This window comes from Idiotropiscis lumnitzeri, unplaced genomic scaffold (assembly GCF_059441095.1).
Source record: "Idiotropiscis lumnitzeri isolate Australia: NSW breed Sydney's pygmy pipehorse unplaced genomic scaffold, RoL_Ilum_1.0 HiC_scaffold_69, whole genome shotgun sequence".
Classification (NCBI taxonomy): Eukaryota; Metazoa; Chordata; class Actinopteri; order Syngnathiformes; family Syngnathidae; genus Idiotropiscis; species Idiotropiscis lumnitzeri.
The window spans coordinates 687,644-702,774 of NW_028283607.1; the positions used below are offsets into that span (position 1 = coordinate 687,644).

The 15,131-nt window shown below is 49.1% G+C and overlaps 1 long non-coding RNA gene across 1 annotated transcript; it reads left to right on the plus strand.

Annotated features, from left to right (window-relative positions):
* The first annotated feature begins 11,270 nt into the window (after window positions 1–11,270).
* LOC148315641 (uncharacterized) lies at window positions 11,271–11,986 on the plus strand. The gene is made up of 3 exons (XR_015840731.1): window positions 11,271–11,558; window positions 11,747–11,800; window positions 11,890–11,986. It is a non-coding gene; the product is annotated as an uncharacterized LOC148315641 (long non-coding RNA).
* The last annotated feature ends 3,145 nt before the right edge of the window (window positions 11,987–15,131 follow it).

The window sequence follows — 15,131 nt, forward strand, 5'->3', positions numbered from 1 at the left end:
GTTTTCCCTTTTGCAGTGGTCAGTGATTGCTGATTTGTAATGTTCATGTTGTGCTTGTCATGATCCGCGTCGGGCATGACAGCCTTTTGTTATTGTTTTCATATGCATGCGGTTTTTGTTATTGTTTTTGTTGTTATTTTCTCCCCTCCTTCCTGCCATGTGCCTTTTCCTGTCTGTTTTGATCAGCTGAGCAGGGGCGTTTCCCCTCAGCACCTCGCCCTCACCAGCCACGCACCTGCTCCTCATCAACGATCACACACCTGCTCCCCATCTGCTCCCCTGATTACCGGACTACTTAAGCCTTCCATGCTCTCAACCCAGTGTCGGGTCATTGCCGAAAATCACGGACAGCCACGACCACCTTTGTTCACGTTCTGCTCCTTGTTCATGTTCATGCTCTGGTTCCCCTCTTCGTTCCCGTCTTTCAGTGTTGTTCCTCGCCCTGCCTCCCAGTCTGGTCACGTTAAGTTTGTCTTTTGTTATTTTTCACCCTGCCACATTGTTTGCCCTGGTTGTTTCAGTTAATAAATTCCCTTCACGTTTCTGACCTCTCTGCCTCCTCGCCTTTTGGGTCCACCTCCTCCTCGCCGACCGGCGAGTCCTGACAGAATGACCCGACCAAAGAAGGACCCAGCGAGAGGCTCACGGACGCCGCCGGACGGACAACCCCCCTCAGCCTGCCGACCAACCCCGTGTCCTTCAAGTAGGTTCCATTTTCCGCTCGACGTCTGTTTCTCCCCTTTTGCCCCCCGATTACAGCACCGATTACCAGCCTGTCATACCCCCTCACCTGATCATAGATTCGGATTACGAGGACGATTTTGAGCACCAAGCCCTTTCACCCCCTCACGGTTCGAGTAAGTCCGGTCACGAGTTTGATTTTGAGCACCTTGCCCCTCACATTTTTTCCGATCCAGATCACGACTATGATTTTGAATATATTGCCACTCTCTTAGTCGCTCAGCGCAACGCGGAGTTATTTTTGAGCCGTCACCTTCCTCCCCCCGAGCCATTTGAGTTTTTCGCGACCACCTCCCACTCCCCCTCGCGCGCTTCACGTCCCAAATCCCGGAAGTCACGGTCACGTCGCGCACATCGTTCACCATCAGTTTCAGCACCGGATCACGCTCCCCTGGCGTCTCCTAGCTCGCGTTCACCAGCCCCCGCAGTCACGGTCCCTCAGGTCTCCCGTTTTCCTGATTCCCTATGGCGGCAGGCTGACAGGGATCAGGGCCCCCGGTTCGGCTGTGCCCGGATCGACTGCTGCACCCGGCCCGCTGTCGCCTCCACGCCTGCAGCAGTGACCAATGCAGCTCCCGCTGCACGGACCCCGCCGCCTCCATGCGAGCCGCAGCCTCCAGAGTCCCGTGCCGACTCCTCGAAGGCGGCTGAGCCCCGTTCCGGCTCCCCGCCAGCTGCTGAGCCCTGTCCCGGCTCCCCGCCAGCTGCTGAGCCCTGTCCCGGCTCCCCGCCAGCTGCTGAGCCCTGTCCCGGCTCCCCGCCAGCTGCTGAGCCCTGTCCCGGCTCCCCGCCAGCTGCTGAGCCCTGTCCCGGCTCCCCGCCAGCTGCTGAGCCCAGTCCCGGCTCCCCGCCAGCTGCTGAGCCCAGTCCCGGCTTCCCGCCAGCTGCTGAGCCCAGTCCCGGCTCCCCGCCAGCTGCTGAGCCCAGTCCCGGCTCCCCGCCAGCTGCTGAGCCCAGTCCCGGCTCCCCGCCAGCTGCTGAGCCGTGTCCCGGCTCCCCGTCAGCGGCCGAGCCCCGTCCCGGGGCCCCAATGGCGATCCCAGCTCCCGATCCAGCGGAGCACGCTGTGCGCCCGAACCAAGTTCACGTTCAGGCGGAGCACATCCTGCCCCCGACCCAAGTTCACGTTCACGCGGAGCCCGTCCGGCGTCCGTCCCTAGTTCACGTTCAGGCGGAGCACGCTGTGCGTCCGTCCCAAGCTCACGTTCAGGTGGAGCACGTTGTGCGTCCGTCCCAAGTCCACGTTCAGGGGAAGCACACCCTGCTTCCGACCCAGGTTCACGTTCAGGAGGAGCACGCTGCGCGTCCGTCCCAAGCTCACGTTCCGGCGGAGCACGTTGTGCGTCCGTCCCAAGCCCATGTTCCGGTGGGGCACGCCTTGCCTCCGCTCCAAGCTCACGTTTTGGCAGAACACGGCCCGCAGCCGTCACTCCCGGTCCCTGCACCCGTGGTGGACGACGAGCAGTCGCCTGCCGTATCGGTCCCAGCGGCGCCTGATGAAGCGCCGCCGCTCCCGGTCCCGGTGCCTGCGATGGACGACGGTCCGCCGCCGAGCCACGCCTCAGCCTCGGCGACGCACGACGACCCACCATCGCACCCCGCTCTGGCCTCGGCAGCATCCGACGACCCGACGCCACTGCTCGCCTTGGCTCCGGCAGCGCTCGACGACCCACGGCCGCTCCTGGTTTCTGCCTCGGCGGTGGACGGCGACCCACCGCCGCTCCACATTCTTGTCTCGGCAGGGGTCGACGACCAGCCGCCGCTCCCGGTTCCGGTGCCCGCGATGGACGACGGTCCGCCGCCGCGTCACGCCTCAGTCTCGGCGACGCACGAGGACCCACCACCGCGCCCCGCTCTGGCCGCGGCAGCATCCGACGACCCGTCGCCACTGCTCGCCTTGGCCCCGGCGGCGCTCGACGGCCCGCGGCCGCTCTTGGTTCCTGCCTCGGCGGTGGACGACGACCCACCGCCGCTCCATGTTCTTGTCTCGGCAGGGATCGACGACCAGCCGTCGCTCCGCGTTCCTGTGTCGGCGGGGTTCAACGATGGGCCGCCGCCCCACGTTCCGGTCTCGGCGGTGTTCGACGACCAGCCGCCGCTCCACGTTCCTGACGCGGCGGGGTTCGACGACCAGCCGTCGCTCCACGTTCCGGTCTCGGCGACGCTCGACGACCAGCCGCCGCTCCACGCTCCCGCCTCGGCGGGGCTCGACGACCAGCCGCCGCTCCACGTTCCTGTCTCGACGACGCTCGACGACCAGCCGCCGCTCCACGTTCCTGACTCGGCGGGGTTCGACGACCAGCCGCCGCTCCACGTTCCTGACTCGGCGGGGCTCGACGACCAGCCGCCGCCCCGCGTTCCTGTCTCGGCGGGGCTCGACGACCAGCCGCCGCTCCACGTTCCTGACTCGGCGGGGCTCGACGACCAGCCGCCGCTCCGCGTTCCTGACTCGGCGGGGCTCGACGACCAGCCGCCGCTCCGCGTTCCTGTCTCGGCGGGGCTCGACGACCAGCCGCCGCTCCGCGTTCCTGTCTCGGCGGGGCTCGACGACCAGCCGCCGCTCCACGTTCCTGTCTCGGCGGGGCTCGACAATCTGCCGCCGCTCCACGTTCCTGTCTCGGCAGGGTTCAACGACTAGCCGCCGCGCCACGTTCCTGACTCGGCGACGTTCCATGGCCTGCCGCCGCTCCTCGCCCCAGCTCCATCAGCGGACTTCATGTGGCGTTCGGGTCGTTCCGGACGTCCGCCTGAATGGCCCCAATGGGACGCACTGGCCTGGCCACCCTCACGGCCCCCTGAAGGGTCACGAAAAGACTCGCTGGTCTGGCCTCCCGGGAATCCGCCAGACCGGTCTCGATCACGGGTCGTTGACCCACCTCCCGACCCCTTCCGCCCACCCTCGTTCTTGGACATGGTTTTCCTTTTCTTTTCTTTTCCTTTTTTTTGGGACGTCTGGAATCCGTCCCTTGAGGGGGGGGTACTGTCATGATCCGCGTCAGGCATGACAGCCTTTTGTTATTGTTTTCATATGCATGCGGTTTTTGTTATTGTTTTTGTTGTTATTTTCTCCCCTCCTTCCTGCCATGTGCCTTTTCCTGTCTGTTTTGATCAGCTGAGCAGGGGCGTTTCCCCTCAGCACCTCGCCCTCACCAGCCACGCACCTGCTCCTCATCAATGATCACACACCTGCTCCCCATCTGCTCCCCTGATTACCGGACTACTTAAGCCTTCCATGCTCTCAACCCAGTGTCGGGTCATTGCCGAAAATCACGGACAGCCACGACCACCTTTGTTCACGTTCTGCTCTTTGTTCATGTTCATGCTCTGGTTCCCCTCTTCGTTCCCGTCTTTCAGTGTTGTTCCTCGCCCTGCCTCCCAGTCTGGTCACGTTAAGTTTGTCTTTTGTTATTTTTCACCCTGCCACATTGTTTGCCCTGGTTGTTTCAGTTAATAAATTCCCTTCACGTTACTGACCTCTCTGCCTCCTCGCCTTTTGGGTCCACCTCCTCCTCGCCGACCGGCGAGTCCTGACAGTGCTTGTTCTTTTACTGCTCTGATTTTTCATTTTTTTGACAGGTAAGTCACACCCACATGGAACATCAGCTGATAAAGACGGGTCTCAAGACACCATCATGCGACACTCTGAAGAAGGCGAAAGACTCGCCGAAACATGTCAGGTAAAAAATTAACCTAAAACATAATTGTCTGCTTTTAATGAATCAGTCAAATATCAATAATAAGAAGACAAAATGAACCTAATACAAATAAATGAATGCTTAATAACGCCCCTGCACATGCTCCTAAAAATCCAAACCTTCACCTGTAAATAAAACGTCCCGACCTGAAGACATCTTAATGTTATTATTTTGTTATACACACAGCGCCGCCAAGTGGAATCAAAAATGTGTTTTTATTTTAATTTTCACGTACTGCACGGTGCCCTTTTGACGAATCCGACTGAAAATGAGTCAGAAAAGACTCAAGACAATGATCTTACTCTCTGCCGAATTTTGTGACGTTTTGGCAAAAGGCGTGGCTATTACGGTGCTGAAAAGTCCGATTGTACTTTGTGGCAACAAAAGCTCCGGCAACATGACTCAGATGATCCTATCTTCTCGAAGTTGTACACATTTGAGGATACTTCAGCCCTGAAGACATCTACCAACTTATTTTTCATCGTAGTAGTAGCGCCACCAACTGGTAAAAGCTAATACAAGTTATTTTCTTGGATGTTTTTCTCCGTGCAACTCAACAAGGTCGCCCTCATATATGCTCGGATGACTGTTTCGGCCATGAGGATGTCACAATACGAAATTCATCCTTTTTCGTGAAAAGTTGTGGGAGTGGCATTGCACTGTTCGGCAATAAAACAACGCTGATTATGAGGTTCTAAATATGAACGACAACTCGTGAAACTTTACACACACATCAGGCAGAGCAAATTTATCAATATTTTATACGTTAGTTGTGCAGCTTTTTTGAAATGGCTCGCCATGGCCCTCGAGAAATGTTCAAAAAAGCAGCCCTGGTTGAGTGTTTCACCTCGCTTTTTGTAAATTTTATGGAGTACAGTGAACCCTCGGTAATCGCGGTTAATGGGGACAGAGACCACCCGCGAAAACTGAAAATCCGCGAAGTAGCGGCGCACCTTCAAAAATGCTTAAAAAAATATACAATATATATAATAAATATATAAATATATATATATATATATATATATATATATATATATATATATATATACGGGGAGAGAGAGAGTGAAATTCATGTTATAACAAAAAAACCAAATTATTATTAAAACGTATTATTTTTTTATTCCCCAGCCATTCTTTTTGTATTTATTTAATTACTCCGACTTTTATCTGCTGGTACGCCGTCCGGTGTGCCCTGTGAAATGAAAGGTGGCATTCTTTATTCATTTATTTATTTATTCTTTTATACATTCATAACTGACAGCTTCGCGCTCCGCTCGTGCCCGGGCGGAAGAGGTGCTCCAATTCGGCTTAACTGTGACACACACCCGCCCTCCTCCCCCGGAGCTTCCATTCGGTTAAACTTAGGGGCCGCTTGGCACCGCCCGTGCCCGGGGAAGGTGCTCCTCTTCGGCTTACTGTGACGCGAGCATGCCCTCCTCCTCCGGAGCTTCCATTCGGTTAAACTTAGGGGCCGCTTGGAATCGCCCGTGCCCGGGGAAGGTGCTCCTCTTCGGCTTACTGTGACGCGAGCATGCCCTCCTCCTCCGGAGCTTCCATTCGGTTAAACTTAGGGGCCGCTTGGCACCGCCCGTGCCCGGGGAAGGTTCTCCTCTACGGCTTAACTGCCACGCACGCCGGCCGGAGCTCTGGTACTGTCCGAACCGCGCGAAACGTCGCCACCGATCGTGTCCGGGGGAACGTGCTCTTCTTCGTCCACTCTCCTCTTCGCCCACGCTCTTCTTCGGCGCACACCGGCCGTCTAACCGCTCCAGCGCCCCGTCGTGCCGCTCGGCGAAACTACAATGCCCCCGAATATTTTTTAGACCCGCGAAGCACTGAACCCGCGAAAGGTGAACCGCCAAGTAGCGAGGGTTCACTGTATGTATAAGACCAAGACCTACAAAAAAGTCTCTTGGAGCAATGAGCTAGGTTTTACAGGAAGTCGGCCATTTTGAATTTACTTAAAAGGGGGCGGGTCACCACAATGGACTTTGTGTAGAAATTATAATTGGGGCCCGAGCAGCGACCGCGGCGAGGTCCCTTATTGTTTTTGTAGAAATTATTATTAGGGCCCGAGCAGCGACCGCTACGAGGTCCCCATTGTTTTTGTGGAAATTATTATTAGGGCCCGAGCAGTGACCGCTGCGAGGTCCCTATTGTTTTTCTAGAAATTGTTATTAGGGCCCGAGCTGCGACGGCTGCGAGGTCCCTATTGTTTTTGTAGAAAATATTATTACTTTTATTATTATTATTATTATTATTATTAGGGCCTGAGCAGCGACCGCTGCAAAGTCCCTGTTGTTTTTGTAGAAATTATTATTATTATTATTTTTCCGATTGTTCGATTGCATTTTTGACCCCCGAAACATGCACAAAAACTCACCAAACTTGGCAGTCTCATCGGGCATGGCGAGAAATTTGATATTTTAAACGTCTAATATGAACAGGAAGTGAGTTATGAATTTTTGAAAGTCCGACTTTTGCCCTTTTTTGCATGTTTACAGGGGTCATTCTTTTGCACCCTGATCCTAAAGGCTTCATCTGATTGCCTTAAAATTCTGTCTGTAGCATCTTAAGACCTGGGACAAACACTGGGGCTAAAATTGGGGCTAAAATCTTTTGTTTCCGAAATACTATATGACGGGGGCGGGGCTTCAAAGTTTTCACTTAAGATTTCCTTCGCCGCAATGGACAAAATGCTTAATAACTCTCTTGCACATGCTGCTAAAAATCCAAAACTTCACATGTACATAAAGAGTCGGTACCTGAAGACATCTATATGTTTATATTCAGTTATACACCTTGCGCCAATCAATATCATTTTTTACATTTTGACGTACTGCACGGTGCCCTTTTAACGAATCCGATTGAAAATTGGCTAGAAAAGACTCAAGACATTGATCTTACTCTATCCCTATTTTTGTGACTTTCCTTCGAAGGGCGTGGCTATTACGGTGCCGCAGAGTCTGATTATTCTCCGTGGCAACAAAAGTTCCTGCAAAATGATTCAGATGATCCATCTTCTCGAAATTTTTCACATTTGAGGATATTCAGGCCCTGAAGACGGCTGCCAACTTATTTTTGATCGCAGTGGTAGCGCCACCAACTGGTTAAAACAAATACAAATTATTTTCGTTGATGTTTTTCTCCGGGCAGGTTAACAAAATCTACCTTATATTTGCTCGGATGAGTGTTTAGGCCTTGAGGATGTCACAATACGAAAGTCTTTCGCCTTCTTCAGAGTGTCACATGATGGTGTCTTGTGGCCCGTCTTTATCAGCTGATGTTCCATGAGGGCGTGACTTACCTGTCACAAGAATGAAGGCAAGTCACGCCCCCCGCTGTCCGTTAACTCCGCCAAGATGCTGGTCCAGGTGGTAGAGAGGATGAAGGCTCCCTTGTCTCTGTTCATGGTTTTTATGCCTTGCTTGCAGATCTCAATGGCCTCTCTGATCCAGCGCTGTTGTTTGTTCTCTTCTGTGCGGATGACCCTGCCCTTCTCCCGGTCCATGATGTGGTTTTCCCTTTTGCAGTGGTCAGTGATTGCTGATTTGTAATGTTCATGTTGTGCTTGTTCTTTTACTGCTCTGATTTTTCATTTTTTTGACAGGTAAGTCACACCCTCATGGAACATCAGCTGATAAAGACGGGTCTCAAGACACCATCATGCGACACTCTGAAGAAGGCGAAAGACTCGCCGAAACATGTCAGGTAAAAAATTTACCGAAAACATAATTGTCTGCTTTTAATGAATCTGTCAAATATCAATAATAAGAAGACAAAATGAACCTAATACAAATAAATGAATGCTTAATAACTCCCCTGCACATGCTCCTAAAAATCCAAACCTTCACCTGTAAATAAAATGTCCCGACCTGAAGACATCTTAATGTTATTATTTTGTTATACACACAGCGCCGCCAAGTGGAATCAAAAATTTGTTTTTATTTTAATTTTCACGTACTGCACCGTGCCCTTTTGACGAATCCGACTGAAAATTAGTCAGAAAAGACTCAAGACAATGATCTTACTCTCTGCCGAGTTTTGTGACGTTTTGGCAAAAGGCGTGGCTATTACGGTGCTGAAAAGTCCGATTGTACTTTGTGGCAACAAAAGCTCCGGCAACATGACTCAGATGATCCTATCTTCTCGAAGTTGTACACATTTGAGGATACTTCAGCCCTGAAGACATCTACCAACTTATTTTTCATCGTAGTAGTAGCGCCACCAACTGGTAAAAGCTAATACAAGTTATTTTCTTGGATGTTTTTCTCCGTGCAACTCAACAAGGTCGCCCTCATATATGCTCGGAGGACTGTTTCGGCCATGAGGATGTCACAATACGAAATTCATCCTTTTTCGTGAAAAGTTGTGGGAGTGGCATTGCACTGTTTGGCAATAAAACAACGCTGATTATGAGGTTCTAAATATGAACGACAACTCGTGAAACTTGACACACACATCAGGCAGAGCAAATTTATCAATATTTTATACGTTAGTTGTGCAGCTTTTTTGAAATGGCTCGCCATGGCCCTCGAGAAATGTTCAAAAATGCAGCCCTGGTTGAGTGTTTCACCTCGCTTTTTGTAAATTTTATGGAGTACAGTGAACCCTCGGTTATCGCGGTTAATGGGGACCGAGACCACCCGCGGAAACTGAAAATCCGCGAAGTAGCGGCGCACCTTCAAAAATGCTTAAAAGAAAATACAATATATATAATAAATATATATATATATATATATATATATATATATATATATATATATATACGGGGAGAGAGAGAGAGAGAGAGTGAAATTCATGTTATAACAAAAAAACCAAATTATTATTAAAACGTATTATTTTTTTATTCCCCAGCCATTCTTTTTGTATTTATTTAATTACTCCGACTTTTACCTGCTGGTACGCCGTCCGGTGTTCCCTGTGAAATGAAAGGTGGCATTCTTTATTTATTTATTTATTTATTCATTTATTCATTCATAACTGACAGCTTCGCGCTCCGTTCGTGCCCGGGCGGAAGAGGTGTTCCAATTCGGCTTAACTGTGACACACGCCCGCCCTCCTCCCCCGGAGCTTCCATTCGGTTAAACTTAGGGGCCGCTTGGCACCGCCCGTGCCCGGGGAAGGTGCTCCTCTTCGGCTTACTGTGACGCGAGCATGCCCGCCTCCTCCGGAGCTTCCATTCGGTTAAACTTAGGGGCCGCTTGGAACCGCCCGTGCCCGGCGAAGGTGCTCCTCTTCGGCTTACTGTGACGCGAGCATGCCCTCCTCCTCCGGAGCTTCCATTTGGTTAAACTTAGGGGCCGCTTGGAACCGCCCGTGCCCGGGGAAGGTGCTCCTCTTCGGCTTACTGTGACGCGAGCATGCCCTCCTCCTCCAGAGCTTCCATTCGGTTAAACTTAGGGGCCGCTTGGCACCGCCCGTGCCCGGGGACGGTGCTCCTCTACGGCTTAACTGCCACGCACGCCGGCCGGAGCCCTGGTACGGTCCGAACCGCGCGAAACGTCGCCACCGATCGTGTCCGGGGGAACGTGCTCTTCTTCGTCCACTCTCCTCTTCGCCCACGCTCTTCTTCGGCACACGCCGGCCGTCTAACCGCTCCAGCGCCCGTCGTGCCGCTCGGCGAAACTACAATGCCCCCGAATATTTTTTATACCCGCGAAGCACTGAACCCGCGAAAGGTGAACCGCGAAGTAGCGAGGGTTCACTGTATGTATAAGACCAAGACCTACAAAAAAGTCTCTTGGAGCAATGAGCTAGGTTTTACAGGAAGTCGGCCATTTTGAATTTACTTAAAAGGGGCGGGTCACCACAATGGACTTTGTGTAGAAATTATTATTGGGGCCCGAGCAGCGACCGCGGCGAGGTCCCTATTGTTTATGTAGAAATTATTATTAGGGCCCGAGCAGCAACCGCTACGAGGTCCCCATTGTTTTTGTGGAAATTATTATTACTTTTATTATTATTATTATTATTATTATTATGGCCTGAGCAGCGACCGCTGCGAAGTCGCTATTGTTTTTGTAGAAATTGTTATTAGGGCCCGAGCTGCGACGGCTGCGAGGTCCCTAATGTTTTTGTAGAAAATATTATTACTTTTATTATTATTATTATTATTATTATTAGGGCCTGAGCAGCGACCGCTGCGAAGTCGCTATTGTTTTTGTTGAAATTATTATTATTATTATTTTTCCGATTGTTCGATCGCATTTTTGACCCCCGAAACATGCACAAAAACTCACCAAACTTGGCAGTCTCATCGGGCATGGCGAAAAATTTGATATTTTAACGTCTAATATGAACAGGAAGTGAGTTATGAATTTTTGAAAGTCCGACTTTTGCCCTTTTTTGCATGTTTACAGGGGTCATTCTTTTGCACCCTGATCCTAAAGGCTTCATCTGATTGCCTTAAAATTCTGTCTGTAGCATCTTAAGACCTGGGACAAACACTGGGGCTAAAATCTTTTGTTTCCGAAATACTATATGACGGGGGCGGGGCTTCAAAGTTTTCACTTAAGATTTCCTTCGCCGCAATGGACAAAATGCTTAATAACTCTCATGCACATGCTGCTAAAAATCCAAAACTTCACATGTACATAAAGAGTCGGTACCTGAAGACATCTATATGTTTATATTCGTTTCCTGTCTTTTTTACGTCATAGTGTACATAAGGGTCTGATGCAACCTCTGACTGAGAATCAGCCTTGTCCGCATTGTGAATCATGTAAAAATCACCCAGCAGGGGGCAGAGGTGCAAAAGATCCGCCTTGAATCTGCGCCAGAGGTACAAATGGGGGGCGGGATCCTGGGGTAGACTTATAAGTGCGGAGAGCAGCGTGGGTAGCAGCAGCATCGGCAGCACTAGCAGCAGTCGCATTAGTAGCGTTAGCAATGAAATCCTCCAAGCAAATGACGATCGAGGAATGCTTTTTTGTAAAAAAAAAAAGCTTCCTAAAAGCATCAAGGCGATGGAGACGCTTTGGTTGAGAGGATGACGCTTCGTCGTCGTCTCAACAAACAGGCGTCTAAAGAGGGTGCGCGTGCCTTGCGGCCTGCATCGCCTGCCTTCGGACAATAGCCAAAGCAGCTGAGAGTCCTCACCAGATCCCCCCGAACGAGGAGGTAAGCGCTCGCAAGTTACCATTGAACATGTGGTTTTACCCCTCATGCTTTTATTGTACATATCATGCATCTTGCGGGCAGAAAATGTCGCATAAATGTGCAGTTAGACGCGAGCGTATCTCCTCCCCGACGAGGAAACAACAATACTGAATGGTGTGGTAATCATGCATACTTTCTAAAATTCACAGATTGTGCATCCCGCGGCAAGAAAGTTCCTCCTCGTCTTGTTGGTGTAAAGAAAGGTAAATTATAATATGAAACTTCACACGCCAGCAATAAAATGCAGCAATAAATATATATTTCCAATTGTTTATATTTCTGTAATTTACAGGTTGTGCATCAGGAAGCAGTGGTTCCGGATGGCGTCACACTGGATGGCAACCGAGGAAAATCGACTTTACAGCAACCCCTGGACCACTGAATGCCGCTGCCCATTTGGAGTCTGAGGAGCCAGCTGATTTCCTGCAGCTGTTTCTCACGGATGAGCTTCTGCAGCACATCGCGGATGCCAGCAATCACTTCCCAGACAATTATTTTCACACAAACCCCAGTGGACAAACACAAGCTCGCCTATTTTCCACGGACCAGCAAAGCCAGACCACAACGAAAGTGTCGGGTCTGTTTGCGCAAAGGCAAACGGAGTGAAACAAGAATGTGGTGTGAACTATGTTGTGTGCCCTTGCATCAAGGCAACTGTTTTATTTTATATCACACAAAAAAAAAGTATGTATGACACTGATGTATTTCATTTTTGTACATAGTTCAACAGTTCAGTCGTTTAGTGTTATGTGCAAATAAATTTATTTTATCAAAAACATATTTTTTGTGCTTTTTTTTATTTTATAGAAGGCATGCATTATTTAGATGTTAGAGGTGTCATAAAAGCCATAAATAATAGTGTCAAAGTTCAAATTATGGTCAAAATGCATCAGTTTACAAAAAGCTCATTTTCTCAGTTTTTTCCCCAGGGATTGGAGTTTTCATGAAATTTAGCTATTTTCAAATGCCGATTGTTCAAGAATGGAAAAAGATAGGAACAAACATTTTTTTTCTGTTGAAAGAAGAGAGTCTCATCTTTCTTCGGGTGTGCTCCATGTCTATATAGCATTAGAATACAATATTCTGTGGGCCTTGCAATATTAGTCAAAACCCAGGAAAACTCTGGGATTGAGTGGGTTGCTCCAGTGAAAATGGCTGGTATTTAATGAGTTAAGACTGGTTAGGACATCCGGCTCGCAGTCCCAAGGTGCAGGGTTCGATCCCGGGACCCAGCTTTCCTGTGTGGAGGTTGCATTTGTGAGTGAGTTTGAGCGCAGATGGTTGTTCGTCTTTGCGTGCCCTGCGATTGGCTGGCAACCACTTCAGGGTGTGCCCCGCCTACTGCCCGTTGACAGCTGGGTAGGCTCCAGCACGCTATCCTTGTGAGAATAAGCGGATTGGATATTACATGTATGTGTTTATGCCCTAGGCCAGGCGAGGGCAAACTACGGCCCGGGGGCCACATGCGGCCCGTTAAAAGTTTTAATCCGGGCCGCCGAACTTGAAAAAAATTTAATGAATAAACCTTGTTAATGTTTTATTTTCTAAACACTGTGGTTTTCAAAGACAAATATTATTGTTGGAATGCTTTTATTCACTTTCATATAAAATTAAATGTATTTTTTTTCTCAGATGAGGTGAGGTTTCCAAAACACTCCATCCATCTGCTCCTGGTCCGGCCCCTCTGTCATATTTTAGAACCCATTGTGGTCCTCCAATCAAAAAGTTTGCCCGCCCCTGCCCTAGGCTTTGTGTCTTTGCTTGGTTGACTGTGTAATGAGTGTATGAATGCATTTCTTTCTACCAGACACCTTGGACTTCCCATGGCAGATTAATAATCTATTTTATCTATCCATCAGGGTCACGAATGTCATTTGATGAGTAGAGAATTTAGAGTCTCCAATTAACCTAATATACATGGATTTGCGCATGGAAACCTGAGAAAAAGCCCTTAGTCCTACTTTTCCATCTGAACCACTTTATCCTCACGAGGGTCACAGCCGTGACATCCCAGCTGACTTCAGAAAGTAAGTGGGCGACGACTCATGATCTCTTGGTTGAATAATATTGTTAGGGGCTCAAAATGGCCCTCTACAATAAAATGGCAGAAGAATATTACATACTCTCTGGCAGAAGAATATTGCGTTTTTTTGTTTTGTCCAATTAACTTAAATAAAACTTGGGAAAATTTAATGATTACATGTAAACCAGCTGGTCTTCCCCATACCAAGCCCTGGCTAAAACTGACTGAAAAATGCATGATGTGTGCCTTTTAAACTCCTCGGCCCATCCACTATGCCAGGGATGGGCAAACTTTTTGATTGGGAGGGGGGGGGGGGCACAATGAGTCCTAAAATACATTTAATTTTAAACGAAAGTGAACAAAAGCATTCCAACAATATATATGTCTTTGAAAAACCACAGTATTTAGAAAATAAACCATTAACAAGGCTTATTCATTTAATTTTTTTCAAGTTTGGGGGGCTGGATTGAAACGTTTAACGGGCCACAAGTGGCCCCCGGGCCGTAGTTTGCCCAAGTGCCCCAAGCCAATTGATTCTAAAAAATAACAGTTTTCTTCATCAAAACAACATTTTATGATCAACATAAATGTTAGTGAGTACATAAAGGTATACTCATTCGATCTATCATAACCCCATGCACTTAGACTGTACAAAAAAAAGAAAATTTTTATTTTAAAACCTAGTATTTCGCCATGACGTCACACGCTAGCGTCAAGTGCTTGGCGCTAAAAACCCGGAAGTAACAGCGGCGCTCGGTTTGAAAGTGGAGAGTTGTGCATGGTAGGCGAATTCGGGAGAAATGTTTGTTGAACACGAGGACTGTGGCGTAGAAGATGGTTTAACAGCGATCTAGTGCGCACCCAACCGTGATGGCTGACCAACGAAATAAATGCGGACCGACTGAGTGGACTGACAGGACGTGGAAAACAGGTGTGTGGCATGTGTGCGTGTGCACGAATGTGGGAGTGCGTTCACTATGGTGGCAGCAGCACCACTCCTTGACAAAAGTATTGTACTTTCTCTGATGTTTTGGGTTTGCTCTGCTTTGGGGTTTGTAGTTCTGGCCACGCAAAAGTAACAAAGCAAGTTCTTGGATGTCTGCTTTTTTCTTGAACTGTTAATTGGTTAACATCGTGGCTCTTATTTTTATCTAATGTATGGAGTTTGGTGGCTATCTATATGCACAACTATATTAGTTGCACTTGAAATTGCATACAGAAAATTTGTATAAATAGGTTACGCTATAAAGTATAACAATATTAACAATCGTTATTGTTGTTACTGTTTATTTATTTTATTTTGCAATAACTGTGCTCCAAGCTTAGCTGTTGTGCCAGCTGCCAAGTAAAAATATGTAATCTCACTCAATAATAGGAATAAATACTTAACTAACATCTCAATTTTTCGGGTTGGGCTGTGGGGGAGGGGAGGGTGGCTGCCTGACAAAAAGCAGACTGTCCTGCACATGCGCAGACCAGCCGAGTGTGTGAAGTGTGCGTAAGTGCAGTAC